General features: G+C 49.7%; 1 gene segment (V, D, J or C); it reads right to left on the reverse strand.

The window, feature by feature from the left end:
* Positions 1 to 317: 317 nt before the first annotated feature.
* On the reverse strand, positions 318 to 818 carry LOC308274050 (immunoglobulin kappa variable 1-33-like). The segment is given in 2 exons: positions 764 to 818; positions 318 to 640 (listed from the first exon to the last, which is right to left on the reverse strand).
* Positions 819 to 18,781: the final 17,963 nt, after the last annotated feature.

Here is an 18,781-nt window from a genome sequence, read left to right on the forward strand (position 1 = left end):
CTATAAGAAGAGAACCCTGATCTCCCCAAAAGGCCTTCCTCTTATTGAGGGGCCCGCATTCTCTCTTGTATGTGTATTTCCTCCCTTTTCCTCAGATCAACCTCTGTCTATGTGTCTAACTGGCGCGTGCTCAAATTCTTTTCCGTCACGTTAGCCGAGGACCCTGCAGACCCCGAGTTCCTGAGCTGACAGCTCACCCCAAAGAGCAGGAGGAAGAAAGTCAGGTGCAGAGGAGCCTCCTGGCCCTGCTCTCAGCAGGTGGAGGCGGCAGGAGGAGCAGCTGGGGCCGCCCAGCCTCACACTCTGCCCTGGGTGGTTTATGTCATGGCCTCTATCACTGTGGGAGGGAAACTCTGATACTGTTGACAGTAGTAAGTGGCCACATCCTCAGGCTTCAGGCTGCTGATGGTGAGAGTATAATCTGTTTCTGATCCACTGCCGCTGAACCTCGAGGGGACCCCAGTTATCCAAATGGATGTATAGAAGATCAGGAGCTTGGGAGCCTGCCCTGGTTTCTGCTGATACCAGGCTAAATTGCTATAAATATCCTGACTGGTCTGGCAAGTGATGGAGACTGTGTCTCCTGGAGACACAGACAGGGAGGTTGGAGACTGGTTCACGTTGATGTCACATCTGCCAACTGGTTTAGGAAATAGAAAAACAAAAAATCCACAGTATTAATTACATTGGAAGAGAACTTCTGTGAAAACCCAGCCATCCCTGACCCCACAGGGCTGAGTGATCCCTGTGTGCCCCTCCTCACCTGAGAGCCAGAGCAGCAGGAGCCCCAGGAGCTGAGCGGGGGCCCTCATGTCCATGCTGGGTCTGAGGGCACTGACTCCTCACAGGTGCAGCAGCCTGTTAAGAAGCCCTCAGGGCTCTGGGCACATGCAAATGAGCAGGGCTGGGCAGGGCTGCAGCTGGCTCCTGTCAGTCACTGCACAGCATCCCTGGTGACCCAGTTACACCACTGAGAGTCGGGTTGGACAGGACACGATGCAGCTCTATCCAGGGAACTGGACACACTTGAGGGTCCAGAGACAAGAGGGGGAAGAGGAGAGAGGAAAGACCAGATCTGACCCAGCCGCTCCCTGCACTCCCAGCAGGCCTGAGCAGGAGCACTGGTTGGGGCTGGTCTTGTCCTAGTGGAGACAGGACGAGGATCATCTGCGTTGAAGGCAGTGACCTCTGTTAGCCCAGAGCCTCGTGATCAGGTTGGTGCCCAGGGCAGTTGATCCCCAGTAGCTCAGCAGCCAGGCCTGCTTCCTGCTGCTGCAGGCGGGATCTCTAAGGCTCTTGCTGGCTCTGTGGGCACAGCTACCCTCTCTCCTGTGACAGGGCTGTGCTGGAGACAGGAGCACACCAACGCTCCCTGGCATCTCAGTGGAGAGCACACAGGAGCACACCAGATGTTAATACCAAGCTGCACGTCCATGCAGTGGATGCAGGGCTGACCAGAAGGCAGAGCAGACGAGCGACTGGGACAACAAGGGAGTCTGTGTGAACGGAGCGCTCTGAGGCTCAGCCGGGGCCTCAGTGCAGTCAGGGAGCTCAGGAGAGATGGCCGCCCACGGCCACAGCAGCATGAGGCTGCTGAGCTCAGGAGAGCTGGGAGGGGATTGTGGTCTTCTGTGATGTCAGGGGAACCAAGATGCTCTGGGCGGGGCTTCAACAGTCCTCAGTCCTGGAGGCTGGAAACTCCAAGTCCAGGTCCAGCACACCCCTCTGTGCCTCAGGCTCTATTCCCAAGTGGTCCCCTCTCCCAGGGACCCCTGAGCGTTCTCTTGCACGCCTGTGAGCAGGGCTGGGAGAGCTGCCTGGGCCTCTTTTTCTAGATGCTGGTGTTGTGGCTGAGCTCACACCTGGTGACCTGACACCCTCATTGCTGTCTACAGGGCCTTTCTGCACAGACGCCCACAGAGGACTGGGGCTGCTCTATGCCAATCTCTGGACACTATTCAGACCTTAAGAGATGGGCTTTGGACACAGAGAAGGCAGAGGTAGAGACCAGGCAGGGATACAGTCTCAGAACACTGGGAACAGAGGAGGTTTCCCCAAAATATACACCCTGGAAGCATAAGTCTCCCACATGACCCTGGACACCCCAAGACAGGCTCCAAACCTGCCGCGCTCCCTGTGGATAAAGGGACACAGTCATCCTGGGCCTCCCCAGCACCCCAAGAACAGGCCTCTCTCTGTTCTTCATGGACTCCGCCGCCCTCTGCTGGCCGAGCTGTGACATTGCATCTCACTTGCTTCAGGGGCCCAAGGAGTCCTGCTTGGTCTCTTCCTGAGGCTGAGCCTAGTGTGTCCAGCCCAGCTCAGGGGCTGCAGGGGACACAGGGGTCCCTCATCGCAATAGCCCGGATGTTTATTTGAGTGAAAGATTAATTTATAACCCCAAATATGAGTCATGTATCAATAGACAACCCCAAATGCAGAAAAGACATGATTCACAGGAGAGTTAGGACTGGACACTGAGATCCATGGGCGATGCCCATGGTGTGGACGTAGAAAGGCCCCTGGGCCACAGGCATAATGGAGTGGGGAGCCCAGGGCTCCTGGCCTAGATATACATGAATTTTTTAGTTTCTTTGCCAAAATTTTGCAGTTTGCAATATTAAAGACCTTCACATAAGTGGGTGAGTGTATTCATAAGTATTTTTCTTTCTTTCTTGTAGTTTTGAAAGTTAAATTCTTTTCTAAAACTGTTTTATTAGCATGCAGAAATATAGTTAAGATGTGCAATATTAGTTTGTTACATTATACAAATATTGCATTTATTCCTTCTACAAAGAGTTTTTGTGAAATCTTTTGAATTTATTTAAAAGTTTATAATGTCTGTGAGCAAAGATTACTTTCTTTATTTCTTTATTATTTATTCTTTTTCCTGACTTATTGCTCTTTCTAGAGCCCCCAGTGCTGTGTGTGGAAATGCAGGCATTTTTGCCTGGTCCCTGATCAAAGAGAAAATGATTTCAACTTCTCCATCTCTGTAGTATGTATGTAAAATTAGTTGTAGGTTTAAAAAAACATGGTCGTTTTTAAGTTGTGACAGTACCGTACCCGTCCTGCTCTGTCAAGTGTGTTTTATTTAAAAGCTGGTAATATTTTATCAAATTGTTCTCCTGCACCAGTTGATGTGACCTTACGATTTTCCTTCACTCTGGTCGTGTGGCCCCTACATCACCTGGTCTCACGTGCTGTATCCTCCCTGTGAGATGACAGAGTGTCACGCTTTGGTGTACAGCTGGGTCCTGTTTAGTAGATTTTATTGATGATTTTGAATGTATGTTCCCAAGTTATCGGGGTTCGCGGTTTCCTTGTCTTTGGAGTCTGGCTGGCTTTGCAGTCCTCCTGGATGAATGGAAAGTACGTCCTCTCATTCAGTTCTCCACAAGAGTGTGTGCTGGTTGGAGCTGACTTTTCTAAACGTGGGTGAAGTCCTGTAGTAGAGATGGCAATTTCAGAGCCTTTCTTTACTGGGAGTATTTGATTCCTGAACTCCTGCGGGGAATATTTTATTTCTGTCAGAACCTTAATCATAAGCCAAGGTCTGTTTGGCATTTCATGTCTTCATGAGTATGCCCTGCCTAAAGGTTCCTCCAGAAACTGTCCATGACATCCAGTCTCAAATGCATGGACACGCCCTTGCTCCTCACTTTCTTACTTCGCCGAGATGCATATCCCTGTCACTGTGAGCTCAGAGTCCTTCCCTCTTGCCCTTGAGATCTGGTGGTTTGAGTCTTGCTGTCTCTATTTCTCGCTCAGCCCACTCAGAAGTCTTTATTTCCCTGACCTTCCATAGAGCCAGTGCTTGGTTATTTCTCCCCCGTTCTTCTGCTCTTGTTCCTGCTGATTCTTCTGTAGTTGTTTTCTTTGTCACTCTGCTACTTTGGATAACTTCCCCTTTTTCTAGCTCCTTGAGGTAAAGAGAGGTAGCTCATGTCAGGTATTTCTTCTTCATTAAAGTAAATATTTGCAGCCTAAACTTTCATCTCTGCTGTTTTTTCTGCAAATCACCAATGCGGATGTTTTCTGCTTGCATTCTCCTTTGTGTCTTGATATTTTATAGATTCTCTTTTCTTTATTTTTAACCCAACACTTGTCTATGAGTGTATCATTGTATTTCCTCATATTTGTGGATTTTTAAATTTTCTTTCTGCTGTTGATTTATTGTCTGCCATTGTTATGAGAAGAGTGAGTCTGAGTAGGGCGTGGTGCACACGCCTGGAATCTCAGTACTTGGTGTGAGACAAGAGGACTGTGGGTGCAAAGCGGTTCTCAGCAACAGAACTAGATCCTGTTTCAAAACGAAAATTAAAAGAGCTAGGGTGTGGCCTGGAGATAGAATGTATCTGGGATCAATCACCAGACCTATAGAAATAAAAATTTAAAAAGGAGTAAAGATAAGAGGAGCCCGTGTGTTTACTTCAATTCTGTATAAATGTACTAACAATCGACTGAGGATTTAATTTGTGTCTGGTCCTGGAGCCTGTTCCATGTGCTCATGAGAACATCATCATGGCCACTGTGGGAGGAGCTGCTGTGCGCGGCCCTTAGGTCTGCGGTGCTGTTGACATTCTGTGGTGTCTTTTTTTTTTTCCTTTTTTTTTTTTTTTTGGTACTGGAAATAGAACCCAGGGGCCTTCTACCTCCTGGCTACACTCCCAGACCTATTTTATATTTTATTTGGAAACAGGGTCTCTTAAACCAGCTGAGGCTGGCTTTGAACCTGCGCAAACCTCTTGTCTCAGCCCTTCAAGCGTGTGGATTACAAGCATGCGCCACCACGCCTGGCTTCTCTGTGGTGCTTTTGACATTCTGTTTTCTTATTTACATTGTTCTTTCTGTCCCGTGGAGTATTGAAAGTACTTTAATGTGCCAGGCAGTGTGGCGCAGGCTTGGAATCCCATCCTTGGGAGGCTGACTTACAGGATGGCGATCTCAGTCCAGCCTCAGCAGTCAGCATGCCCCTGGGTTCAATGTCAGTACAGAAAGAAAAAAGAGTTCAGGACGAGGTCTGCAGTGTTCTGAATTGCTGTCCTGTCTCCTCCCAAGTCCGTCACTGTTCCTATGTAAATTTTGGAGCTCTGAGGTTTGCTCCATATTAAACTGTTTTATCTTCTTGTGAACTGACCTTTTATTATTTAATAATGGGTTCCCTGTCTCCATTACCAATTTCTGAGAAAAGTATGCCCGTCTGATAATAGCAAATCTGCTCTTCCTGACTTAAACTTGCTATTTGCACAGGATACTTCTCCATTCTTTTACTTTAAGCTGTGCTTGTTCTTAGACAGAAAGGGAGGTTATTGGACACAGCACAGAGCTAAGGTCTGTGTCGAGCTCCACCCTGCCATCTCTCTGCTTTGACTGAAGGTGAGTCATCGCCCTGGAACATTCTCAGGAGCAGTGAGGTTCCCCTCCTGCCACGAGCTCTTTGTGACTGTGCCTCAGGGTTTTTATGATGTTTTTACCCTCAATTCCCCCATGACTACCTTCTTCATTTGTAGACAATACTTAGTGACATATTTATTCCTCTTTTCTTTTTCTTGTTTTATGACACTTCACAAATTCACATGACATCCTTGCGCAGGGGCCACGTTAATCTTCTCTGTATCATTCCAAACTTTTTTCTTTTAGTATATGTGCTGCCAAAGTGAGTGCACTCCTATTCTCCTTCCACTTGACGCACTGAGCGAGGCTGCCGTCCCGGCTGGGCCTTGACATGCAGTGCTGAGCTGTCCCCAAGCTCTCATGGGAGAGCCCTGGGCTGCACCTGCTCCCGGATCCTCCTGCACCCTCCTCCCTCCCAGAGAGAGAGCCCACAGTGCGGGTCCCCAGACAGCACCAGAGGCAGCTGGGTCCCCAGGGGAGGTTTGTGTTCGGGGCTGTACCACTGTGGGAGGAAGCTGTGTACTTTGACAGCAGTAATAGACACCGACGTCCTCAGCCTGCACCCCGCTGATCTTCAGTGTGAAATCTGTCCCTGACCCGCTGCCGCTGAACCTGGCTGGGACCCCAGAAAGCAGATTGGAAACCTTATAGATCAGGAGCTGTGGAGACCGGCCTGGCTTCTGCAGGTACCAATGCAGATATGTGTTTCCATTGCTGTGTAAGAGGCTCTGGCTAGATCTGCAGGAGATGGAGACTGTCTCCCCAGGGGTGACGGACAGGGACAGCGGGGTCTGCGTCAGCACGATGTCCCCCAGGGATCCTGAAATAAAAAGAGAGAAATGGAAGTTCATGTGTGACATGAAGAGTCATTTTCAAGATTTCTCTTTAGTTCCTTTTTTCAAGCTAAATCATGCGTGTGCATGTGTGTCTTTGTGTATGTATATGTGTTTTTATTTATATTCTACAAGTATCCAATTTCACATAAGATGGCGTTTTCTCAGGTGCAACCCCTCTGTAGAAGTTACCTACATTTCCCCCTCTTTCCAGGTCCCAGAACTCAACAGTATGGAAATTCTCTTTTCTTGCAGAATTCTCTCCCTTTTACAGATCAAAGCATCTCATGTCTGGCCCTGGAGGGTAAGATGCCTGTCCAGTCAGTAGAGAGAAGACCTGTGGGAGCACTGAGCGCTCCTCATCTACGTCCTCCTCCCTCCTCCCTCCGTCCTACCTGGGATCCAGAGCATCAGCAGCCCCAGGAGCTGAGCAGGGTGCCCCATGTCCACAGCTGCACTGAGGATGCGGCTGTCCAGGCAGACACAGCTGAGCTTTATGTCAGGCTGAGGGCGGTCCTCCCTGGGCAGCATGCAAATGTGGTGAAGAGGAGAGAGACAGCAGAGGCCTGGCCCTCCCTGAGCAGAGACAGTGCTGTGCCCCAGGAGAACCCACGGGTGCGGGGCTCCCTCCTGGAGAAGGCGGCCTGGGCCTTCTCCTCTGCTCTCTGGCTGCTCAGCACTCTCCCAGCCTCAGTTACTCTGTCTTTACTCACTATGACCCATAAGTACTGGGTGATATTGTTTCTTTTTCAGACTTTTTTATTAAAAGGAATAACATTAGTGTTTTTAATGAAGATGATATCCATTTCATGGGGTTGCAGAGATTGAAGATGTAAGATAAATATAGTTTTTTTTCATTCAAAATACAGATCAAGCTCTGGGCTATTCCACTCCCCAGTGCCTCTCCCGTGCCCGTCTCCAGCTCCCTGTGAACCTCCAGGGCTGCTGTCTTCCTGACGTCTGCCACGATGGCTTGGCAACATCATATAAATTGAAGTGAGCATCTTCATTTTAGTTTCTTCTTCTCTCCTAAAGACATCGACGGCCTTCATGTTTCCTGTGCACTGAGCTCACTGTCTGCGTCCACTCCTGTGACACCGGGGTTCTCATCGTGGGCTCCTGTGGTTGACCTGCTCCTAACAATCCCTCCTGCTGTGCCCTCCCCAAGAGAAGGGCTGACTTTGCCTCAGCGGTCGTCCATGTGGCTACATTGATCCGGCACTTCACTGAGAAGTATTTACTGTTATAACTTTTCCATTCCTGACCTGACAAGTCAGTGAGATTCAACTCATTTCTGTCTTTTGACTCTGGTAATGTGCAAACCTTAGCAGAGGGTGGGACTCCTGGTTCTACCCTGAGGAGCACCTAGAAGGACTAAGAAGACAGCGGAGATTGGGTCAGTCTGATCTTACGCTCTTGCAGAAAGAGAGGGAAAAAAAGAATTGGGAGACAGCGCCACGCCGGCCTCCCTTGGAGTCTGAGTTGACCCTGCACGCACGACGTGGCACACGCTTGATGAACGCAAGCCCTGAGGGAGCGTGGCCCTGGTCAGACTCCTTGTTCCTGGATACTCTTTCACAGATGTTGTTCTCTTGGTATGGATTCTGTTAACTTTCCACACAAGTGGCTCCGGTGATGTAAAATCAGGACCGTGGGAGAAACTGAGTCCGTGGAAGATAAATTTTCTGGTAATATATGTCTGGGCCCTCAGACTCCCCCTGCCTTGCTCCAAGCTATAATAAAATTGTCCTGAGAAGACAGAGGGGGGAAATGTACTAGTATTGGAAAGAGGCATCAAATATTAATGTGCTGGTATTGGAAAATTGCTTTGATAATTTCCAAAATGTAAAGTCCAGTCAGAGCTTAGGTGCTGTGCAAGTATTCAGGCAGGGAGTGCTTACAATGCAGAGTTCCTCTCTGTCTCTGCCTTTCATTCTAAGCATTAACCTATAGGAAGAGTCAGCTGAAGCCATTAGTCCTAAAACTACAATAGAGGCAACCGGTGCCTCCGTTTACCTCCTCTCCTCTGGGATCCGGCCTGGATATAGGCAAGGTAAACTTTTTGTGTGGGTTCAAAGCACCCTAGTTGATGAGCAACCAATACTGCCCAATACAATAGAGCCGAGGGCCAGGTAGATTCTTGACCCTTGCACTTAGTACATGCGCTGTCCGGAGACAAAGAGGACCACCTGGCTCAGGAATAAGTATGTCAGAACAAAAGCTAACCGCTTGTGTATTCCCAAGAAAACTCTCCATCAGATACATTGGGGAGAGGTAATTCTTTAAAACTGGCTTTGAGGTTAATTATCAGAGAACAGTTACAGGAATCAGCTCGCCTGCGTCTTCTCGTCATGGTGCCTTTTGGCCCTGTCTGCTAAAATGTGTTGTGAGTGTTGTCTCATAGGCTTGAAGCTTTCAGACATCAGATGGTGTTACACACAGGACCTGACAGACATCTATCGCTGCCCTTTGGATCATCATTGACGTACACGGCTCAGACCCATCTGATTCCCCCATGCCAACCACATGCATGAATGTTACCCTAAAGCTGGGACCCCCAACTTCATCCCTGTCCAGCTAAAAGAAGTTAATAAAGGAGGACATGGACAAAGCCTAAGGAACGGAAGGTTCTGAAAGGGTTAAAGGAGATTCTAAAGGCCGAATTCTCAAAAAACTCTGGGTGTGACTCCTGTCCTTTTTGGAATTTGCCCTCTAAGGCCGCCCATCTGCAAGGCTGAGGGGCTGGCCTCAATCACAAGATCCAGGGCTAATCTTAATCACAAGACCAGTGATATTACATCTCCTTCACTATTGTTCTTTGGTGTTTACACTTTTCTACTAGGAATCTCACTGGAGAAGGGTATAAGAGTCTTGATTTTGGAAAATAAACTTTGTCAGTTGCACGAGAGGCAATTGTCTGGGTCCATCATTTTAGGTTTCTCCCTCTCAAGTCCCAGAGATTTGCAAATCTCCACCGTTAGGACCGTGAACAGGGACTTGAAGTTTTATTTGATAAGGGGAAGAAATCGCTGCAGAAAAGTCTCTGCAGAACTAAGCTGAATTCTTGCCCACCTTCCAAGAAATCCATCCCAGCGGTTTCAGTGCTCTGGCCAAGCTGGTCCGTCGCAAGACAGGCACATGGTTTAAAACAACCCCAATGATCACACAAGGGCAGCTCCTGCCAGGAGGAGAGGGAGCGTTGGCTGAGGGCACTCACCAGCCACAGACCCCAGCAGGCACTTCTCTCCTCTGCTCTGGGCTCAAAGTGTCCAGAGGTCCAGAGCCTGAAAAGTTTGTTTTCCCCAGGATCCAGCAAGGACAGGATGAACTTTACTGCCTTGAAAGAGAGCGCAGCCTGGTCATGACAATTCACTGAGATTCTAGGCCCTGCACAGATGCTGGTGTTGGGCCAGCCAGGGCACAGGTGGGCAGGGCTCACGATGGTGAACTCCATGGAGCTGTGCTGACATTGTGAGCTCTGGAGCGTGAGTCAAAGGATCAGATTGGGAAGTGAAGGGTCAGAGGTGTGATTGTCACTGGCTGAGGCATTCCTCTTCTGCCATTTTCCTTTCCTGGTTCTCTTCACTGACATGACTCCACTGAACACACTGTCCACACTGCCCCCTAGTCATGGACAGGCCGTGTCCACAGTTCCTGAGGAGTCGAGAAGCTAGACCATGGCAGTCCTGTCTCAGGAGCCAGGAGGATGCTGCGGTATTGTGCAGAGCTGAGACTGGCCTGCAGGTCCCCAGAGCGTCCACACTGGCCTGGAAAGGCCGCAGGTTGGGCACCTTACCCACCTAGATGGGGGCGCCTCGATCCTGGTCCTCCAGGCCTCAGTGTCTACACCTCACCCAGGACCCTGGCCTCACTCTCCCTTTACCAGGTGGAGCCCTTGGCAAATGTCTTTTCCTTGTGAGGCAGCTCCTGAGATGACACACACTCTGCTCCTCATGTGTGAGACGGAAGAGCTGGTCTCCATTATTGGGGCGTTCTGGGTCTCTCCGCGTGTCTGTTGCTCTGTGGACACGGAGTTGGCTGGACAAATGGGCAGCAGGAGAAGGCGGGAGAGAGTGTCTGGAATGAAGGGTCGGCCATGAAGAGGTGACAAAGCTGTGACAGCAGCAACAAGCCCAGGAGCAACTGCAGCCAGAGCCTTTCCCAGGACACCTGAGCCCTCCCTGCAGGGACTGGAGCGCACTGCGCCCTCTAGTGGCCACGCGTGGAGGGACACCCTGAGGGTTTCCTGGGAACAGCGTCTTTGATGAGAGTGTTTTGAACTTCTTGCACGGTTATAGACCTGTTTTGTGTTGTGTGCCTGTGTGCTTGTGTCATAAGTGGCTTCAGGTGCTATTCAGCGCTATAGTTACATAGATGGTGATGCGTGGTTTCCGCTGAAATGTCAACTACCTATGAACTTGGATTCTGTGGCCGCGTCTGGAACCACAGCGCAGTATCTGCTGCCCAGCACCAAAAGTGATGTGTGACCGTGGGCATCGTGCCTGGCATCGGTGTTTAGCTGCAGGGAACATTATCTGTCCTCTGCCAGGCATTATCTGTGGCCGTGTTATGAGGAAAAGTGCAAATAACGGTGTCTTGGGATTGTCTTTTCAAATGTCAGTTTAAACAGAGTTTTTTGTTTAGTTTTTGTACTGAGTATTAAACACATTCTTTTCTAAGCAACACCTCAGAACTATTTTGAAGAGGGTCTGGCTATGTTGATGAGGCTGGCCACAAACCTGAAATCCTCCTGTGTCAGCCTCTACGCACTGGGATTCATTACAGCTGAGAGCCCCGTCATAAGAATCGCTTAAAAAAAGAACATCCGGTTAAAATAAAGTGGATCCAGTGAATAATAAAACATCCAGTTCAAGGGAAGTGGTTCTGATGCAGAAAAAGAAACATTCAGTTCATTAAGAAGTGGTTCTGAGGCCGGGCGTGGTGGCGCACGCTTGTAATCCCCGCGCTTGGGAGGCAGAGATAGGAGGACCACACAGGTTCGAAGCCAGCCGCGCGCGCTGGCTTAGGAGACCCTGTTTCCAAATAAAAATGTAAAAATAGGCCTGGGAGTGTAGCCCGGAGGTAGAAGGGCTTCCAGGAACCCCAGTACCACCAAAAAAAAAAAAAAAAAAGTGGTTCTGAGCCAGGTGTTTGGCACACGCTTGTAATCCCAGCATTCGGGAGGCTGAGACGGGAGGAGCACGGTTCGAGGACAGCCTCAGCTACTTAGTGAGGCCCTTACAACTGAGAGAGACCCAGTTTCAAAATAAAGAATAAAAAACAGGGCTGCGGGTGTAGCTAGGGGTAGAATGCCCCTGGGTTCCATCCCCAGTACCTCAAAAAAAAAAAAAAAGTAGTTCCGGTCCAGAAAAGAACATCCAGTTCACATGAAATGTTTCTGGTTCAGAAAAGAACTTCCGGTTCATATGAAGCGGTTCAGTAGAGAAGAACATGGAGTTCACAGGAAATAGTTTTGATGCAAAACAAATTTCTGTTTATTTGAAGTAGTTCTGGTCCATAAAAGATGAGTTGTTACAGCGCAAAAAAGATGATTTAATGCAATCCCTTGTTTGCTGTCGACTCCATGACTTAGTGATGTGTGTTGCTATGATGCCGACAACCGGCAGCACTTAGAAGCAGGTGTAAAGCCATCCTGGGCCATGGGCCTGCTCACGTTCTGAGCGCCGGGAACCCTGAGCACACGGGGAGGTGGGCTGACCTCCCACTGTGGGCACCATCACCTCTGAAGACATCTCCCAGAATGCCCTTCCCCTCTGGCTGCTGTGGGATGCTGAATGTGGAGCCTCCCGTGAGATGCAGGAGTCAGAGGAGGACGGAGCTGGACCGAGGTGAGGACTCAGAGCGCCAGGTGGGGCTGCAGGCCGCGGGCAGCCGCCCTGGAGTCAGGCAGGGTGAGAGCGCAGGTCACGCAGCCGGTCCCTAAGTGGAGCCTGGGCTCTGGCTCGGGCCCAGGAGGGAATCTGTCACTGCAGCCTCTGCTTCCCTCGTTCATACCCCCGGCCTTTCAGTGTTCTTGAGCAGACAACAATTATAGAGTAAAAGGGTTTCTACCTAAGATGATTTCTTTTTCTTATCTTTTCTTAACTTTTCCTTTCTTTTCTTTTGTTCAGTAAAGGAAATGGAACACAGGGTCATGGTACCTCTTACACCCCAGCCTTAATTTTTAATTTTTTATTTTTGAAACAGGTCTCACTGAGTGGCAAAGGGCCTCACTAAGTAGCTGAGGCTGTCCTTGAACCGCGATCCTCCTGTCTCAGCCTCCTGAATGCTGGGATTACAAGAGTGCACCACCACACCTGCTACCTAAGATTTCTTTCACAGATGCAATCTGGCTTCAGGAAGAGACCAAGGAAACCCTCAGTCCTAACATTTGCTTTTGTTTTTGTTGCTGCTGCTGCGTTCTGTCTGCAGTTTTCACTACCACACCCCAGACCTTCGAAAGGCTACAGTTTCGTTCTCATCCCAGTATATAAACGATTCTGACTTGACTGCTTGGAGCGCCTTCTCCTTCTGTCAAGGGCAGCCTGTGTCCTGCTCCCCACACCCAGTGACATGGACGTGGAGGTTTGCAGCACTTTGACTCTCACTATGCTGTATGATTCCGATGCATCCACAAAAGTTTATGAAAAACCCCAACTCTTGCAGAGACCTCCCTCCTCAGGTGCAGAGGTCTGTGTTCTCAGCTACATCAGGACAGGAGGGGTCAGGCCTGTGCTGCTGGGCTGAGCAGGAGGAAGAGAGTCAGGTGCAGGGGAGCCTCCTGGTCCTGCTACCAAAGCCTCCAGGGACTCAGAGCTGGAGCCTCTGAGAAATGCTCTCAGCAGATGGAGGCGGCAGGAGGAGCAGCTGGGGCCGCCCAGCCTCACACTCTGCCCTGGGTGGTTTTTGTCATGGCCTCTGTCACTGTGGGAGGGTAATCATAATACTGTTGACAGTAGTAAGTGGCCACATCCTCAGGCTGCAGGCTGCTGATGGTGAGAGTATAATCTGTCCCTGATCCACTGCCGCTGAACCTCGAGGGGACCCCGGATTGCAAATTAGTTGCATAGTAGATCAGGAGCTTGGGAGCTTGCCCTGGTTTCTGCTGATACCAGGCTAAATTCCTATAAATATTTTCACTGGCTCGGCAAGAGATGGTGACTGTGTCTCCTGGAGATGCAGACAAGGAGGATGGAGACTGGTTCATGTTGATGTCACATCTGCCACCTGATTTTGGAAATACAGAAACAAAAAAATCCACATTATTGATTACATTGGAAGAGAACTTCTCTGAAAACCCAGCCATCCCTGACCCCACAGGGCTGAGCGATCCCAGTGTGCCCTCCTCACCTGGGAGCCAGAGCAGCAGGAGCCCCAGGAGCTGAGCGGGGGCCCTCATGTCCATGCTGGTGCTGATGGCACTGACTCCTCACAGGTGCCGCAGCCTGTTAAGAAGCCCTTGGGGCCGTGGGCTGTGCTCTGGGCACATGCAAATCACAGGGCTGGGCAGGCTGGGCACAGCCGCGGCGGCTGCTCTCGGTCACACACAGCGTCCCTAGTGACTAAGGCAGAAGAGAGTCTCAGGTTTCTCTGCAGGGAACGTGTTTCTCTGGCCACAGCACAGACTCATCTCCTTTCCTTTGGGCGGTGATTTCTTGCTTGTCCTCCTGGTCAGTGTTGCTGTTGAAGCCTCCTTCCTGGTCTCAAAAGTGACGCCGTCTCTGCATCGCGTCCCCTCATAGCCACTGGGGAAGAGTTTTACTGTGAAGCCTTTGCCTTCTCTATTTAGAGGAGCCCTGGTCTTTCCCAGCAACTGCCCCCCTCACTCCTCCTACATCCCCTTTCTGAGCTGGTCCCTGGGCCCTCTGAGCCCTGCTCCTGCCCTGGGAGGGCAGAGGCTCCTGTTACCACCAGACACAGCAGGACAGAGCTGGTGCTCAGTACATGAAAGGGGGTGTGTGTGGCTCTGTGGGTTTAAAATTTTACTCTATTTTTTTTTTTTTGCAGTTCTTTATTTTCTAGAGACATTCTAAATCTGAGCTACACCTCTAGCACTATATTATTTTTATTTGAATTGGGGTCCCACTGAGTTGTGGAGGACCTCGCTAAGTCACTGAGGTCGGTCATGACATGCAATCCTGGGTCTCATCCTCCCTAGTACTGGGATTACAGGCGCGCACCTCCGCACCTGGCTTCCATTTCCAACACCACTGTGATCTGCGTTAGGGCACAGGGAAAGAGGTCTGAAGAAGAACTGGAAATGCGCCCATGCATTGAGGTCCAGGACAGGCTTTGGAGACGACATGGAACAGGGAGGAGATTTTTTTTTTTTTTTTTGGTGGTACTGGGGGTGGAACCCAGAGGCTTTCTACCTCCGAGCTATACTCCCAGACCCATTTTATATTTCGTTTGAAAACAGGGTCTCACTAAGTTGCTGAGAGCCTCACTAAGTAGCTGAGCAGGGAGATTTGGAATAAGGTTCTGAAGCCTGGGCCGGGGTCAGAGCTGCGGGTTCTGCTGGGCTGTGAGGAGCAGCTGCTCTGCTGAGCCTTGAGCAAGGATCTGGGAGCAGCGCCCAACACCTTGGAGCTGAGCCACGCCAGGAGCCCACGGCCCTGAGGATGAGAGGCCAGGAGCTCAGAGCTGGCCTGGCTGCGAGGGGCCACTGAGTCAGCACTGTGTCACTGTCCTGAGGGGCTGAGACCCACGGTCAGTCAGCAGGGACCAGCCCAAGCCTGGTGCTGGGCAGTCTGTTCTACTTGGAATAAAAGACCAGGTGTAATAAAAAAAAATATGGTAATCCCAGGCCTTTTGTGTGCATGTAGTAAACTTATTTTTTAAATTTATTTTTATTTTTTTACTTATTTACTAAATGAATGATAAATTATACTTTTACTTTTTGTGTCACATATATTTTTCTTATTTTTATTTTACTTCTTCTTAATATTTTGGTACCCGGGTTGAGCCCAGAAACTTCTCCCTATGAGTTACATCTCCAGCTCTTCTTCTTCTTCTTCTTCTTCTTCTTCTTCTTCTTCTTCTTCTTCTTCTTCTTCTTCTCCTTCTCCTTCTCCTTCTCCTTCTCCTTCTCCTTCTCCTTCTCCTTCTTCTTCTTCTTCTTCTTCTTCTTCTTCTTCTTCTTCTTCTTCTTCTTCTTCTTCTCCTTCTTCCTCTTCATCATCTTCTTCTTCTTCTTCTTCTTCTTCTTCTTCTTCTTCTTCTTCTTCTTCTTCTTCTTCTTCCTCTTCATCATCATCATCATCTTCTTCTTCATCATCATCATCATCTTCTTCTTCTTCTTCTTCTTCTTCTTCTTCTTCTCCTTCTTCCTCTTCATCATCTTCTTCTTCTTCTTCTTCTTCTTCTTCATCTTCCTCCTCCTCCTCCTCCTCCTCCTCTTCTTCTTCTTCTTCTTCTTCTTCTTCTTCTTCTTCTTCTTCTTCTTCATCTTCATCTTCCTCCTCCTCCTCCTCCTCCTCCTCCTCCTCCTCCTCCTCCTCTTCTTCTTCTTCTTCTTCTTCTTCTTCTTCTTCTTCTCCTCCTCCTCCTCCTCCTCCTCCTCCTCCTCCTCCTCCTCCTTCTCCTTCTCCTTCTCCTTCTCCTCCTTCTTCTTTTATTTTGAATCAGAGTCTCACTAAGTTTCTGAAGTTGGTCTCGACCCTGTAAACCTGTCTCAGTCTGCCATGCACATAGTATTATAGGGTGTGCCACGGTGCCAGGCCCTATATATTAAAAGGTGTGAAAACCTGAGCATGAGACCCCCATGGGTGCATCAGCACACGCCCCTCCCCACCACAGAGCCCCAGCGTCTTGAAGCTCAGGACACCCTGAGGCCCTGTGGACACAGCGGTGCCCTGCCCATGGCTGAGGACTCTGGGGACAGGCTGGGGACACTCTGACCCACAGCACCTCTCCCTGCACTCCCTCCTCCTCTGCACATCCCAGAGCCTCTGGTCACCGTCTCCCAGTGAGTCTTCTGCGGGTCCTGCCCCTCCTGCTCTGAATGCAGCAGGACAGGTCATCCTGATGGCACACGGCAGCTATATCTTCACGTTGCGACCTAAATTTTAAATTCCTGGGTGTCCTCACCTGGGAACCAGAGCAGCAGGAGCCCCAGGAGCTAGGTGCTAGGACACAGAACTCAAAACCAGTGAAAGAGTTTTTCCAGATGTGCAGAATCATCCCTTGGTCCCTCTCCAGGGAGCCAGAGTAGCAGAAGATAGAAAAGCGGAAGTTTCCGCGGTTCACTTTGAGACCTGCCTGAGGCAGACCATGTCCAGAGCTCTGCGCTGGGCATTGACAGGATCCTGGACTGCAGGGTGGGCTGGGAGGAGCATCAGCGCAGCCGAGGATGAGCTAGCCGGGCTTCTAGCTCCAGTGACATCTGCCTCCTCTTACTGCATGTGAGCAAACCATGCCCAGCTGGCCACATGAGAAGAGATGCTTGGCTCGGCCTGAGTGTAGCATTCCCCTCCTCTGCTCACAGGAGTTAATCCCTGTGTCCTCCTGGCTCACCAAACATATAGACTCCGCCAGATGGTGTTAGTACAAACCTGCTGCAAACAAAACAGAAGCCGGGCAGGCTGTTTCTTTTACCTGCAATGGGTCTAGTCATCTCCCTTGGTAGATGATTATGTCTGGTTGAAATGAGTCTTTGACCTGAAATGTGTATTCCAGACATGCTTTTTCCTTGCTTAGAAAAAATGTCCCATGGTTCTTGAAGCTGCCCCATCTTTGTACAAATTTGTAAGAGGCAATGGTCAATGAGGCTAAGCAGTGTGGTCTCTGGATAACTACAACTTCAGAGATGAGAAGGACCTGGGCTTTCATTCTTCAGTGTTCTGGTACTGGTTCCCTAAAGACAGACGCTAGTACTTGTCATGCAACCAAAAAACTATACCTTGGGTGATCCTGTATAACACCTGCTTCTGTACAACGCATCCACTAACCCAGACGCAGGCCCTTCTCCCTTGAACAGTCTTGGAAACCCTCTGTTTAGTACCCCTAAAATCATGTCTACAAATATGGTGCTTGGTGGTAAATATTGAACGTTTTACCCTTTAGATTGGAAAGCAATGTCTACTTTTATCACTTTTATTCAGAATTACACTGGTGGTCCTAGAAAGTGCAATATAACAAGAAAAAAAGGCACACGTTTTGAAAGAAAGAAAATATCTTCACATGCTGATGATCGAATTTTGTACATAAATTCTTAAATGCCCTACTTAAAAGTAACTAGCATGGACTGCTCCCTTAGGCAAGCTAAACTCTGAGATTTTAATCTCTAGAATTACTGTGGGATCGAGTGCACTAAACGAGTAAATCTGTAGTGTAGTATTTGACACATAGCGCTGAGTGTGTGTGTGTGTGTGTGTGTGTGTGTGTGTGTGTGTGTATTACTAGGAGTTGAAATTGAACCCAGGAGCATTCTACCTCTGAGCTGCACCCCTAGCCTTATTTTTATTATTTTTTATTTTGAAACAAGATAGTGCTAAGTCACCAGGTGCTGTTGGTTTCAAACCTGCCATGTGCCTGTCTCCGCCTCCCAAGTACTGGGATTACAGGTGTGCGCCACCACACTCAGCCTTAACAAGTCTTTAAATGCCATCTGGCAGGGGAGTGCCTTTGCTGGTTATTATTAGTACTAATAGTAGTAGTAGTAGTAGTAATAGCAGAAGAATTTCCACAGGGCTCCTGTGGTGTGCCCAGTTTTCTGCCTTTGAAAAAAACATTTTTTCAGAATGTCTCTCAGAGAAGGATTCAAAGACCGTGGTATATGTACAAGTCCTTTGCAAGCCTGACACAGAGAGCTATTTTTTAGAATTAAAAAAAATAAACAGTTTCAAAGATCTGAACTTGAGCCCTGAACAGCACCTGCACCTCCTAACGCCCCACAGGCCGGCAGCAGCTGGCGGTCCAGGGCCTCCCTGCGCAGCCAGCCGGACGGTTTATGCACAGGGCTGTAGCACTGTGGGCGGGATGGCGTAGTCCTGCTGACAGTAATATGTGGCGGCATCATCCGCCTGAACTCTGCTGATTTTGAAAATGAATTCTGTCCCAGACTGTATCCCCATGAAGCGGTCTGAGACGCCGTCATACTGGTTATCCGCATCGTAGATGAGAATCTTGGGAGACTGGCCAGGTTTCTGCTGGTACCAGGTTACATAATCACTCACGCTCTCCTGGGCCCTGCAGGTGATGGAGGCGCTCTCTCCTAGGGACACAGACAGGAGGGCGGGAGACTGCTGCAGCGGGCTCCCGCGGGCGCCTGAGAAGGGAGAAACAGAGTCACCAGTGTTAACTAGGCCCCACTGCGTTTCTCTAGCATGCCTTGGCTGACCTGGTCCCCGGCCCGAGAGGCCCAGCTCACCTGGGCGGCAGAGCAGCAGAAGCCACAGGAGCAGCGCGGCGCCCATGTCCGGTCCAGACCTGTAGGATGCGCCTCCTGCGCGGATGCACCGCGCACCCTGTTCTTGAGGATCCAGAGGAACAGATACTGCGGTCTCCGGGGGAAAGATGCAAATCAGAGCGGTCCGGCAGGCTGGGCCGGC

The sequence above is a fragment of the Muscardinus avellanarius genome (assembly GCF_963383645.1).
Source record: "Muscardinus avellanarius genome assembly, chromosome: 15".
In the NCBI taxonomy this organism is placed as follows: domain Eukaryota; kingdom Metazoa; phylum Chordata; class Mammalia; order Rodentia; family Gliridae; genus Muscardinus; species Muscardinus avellanarius.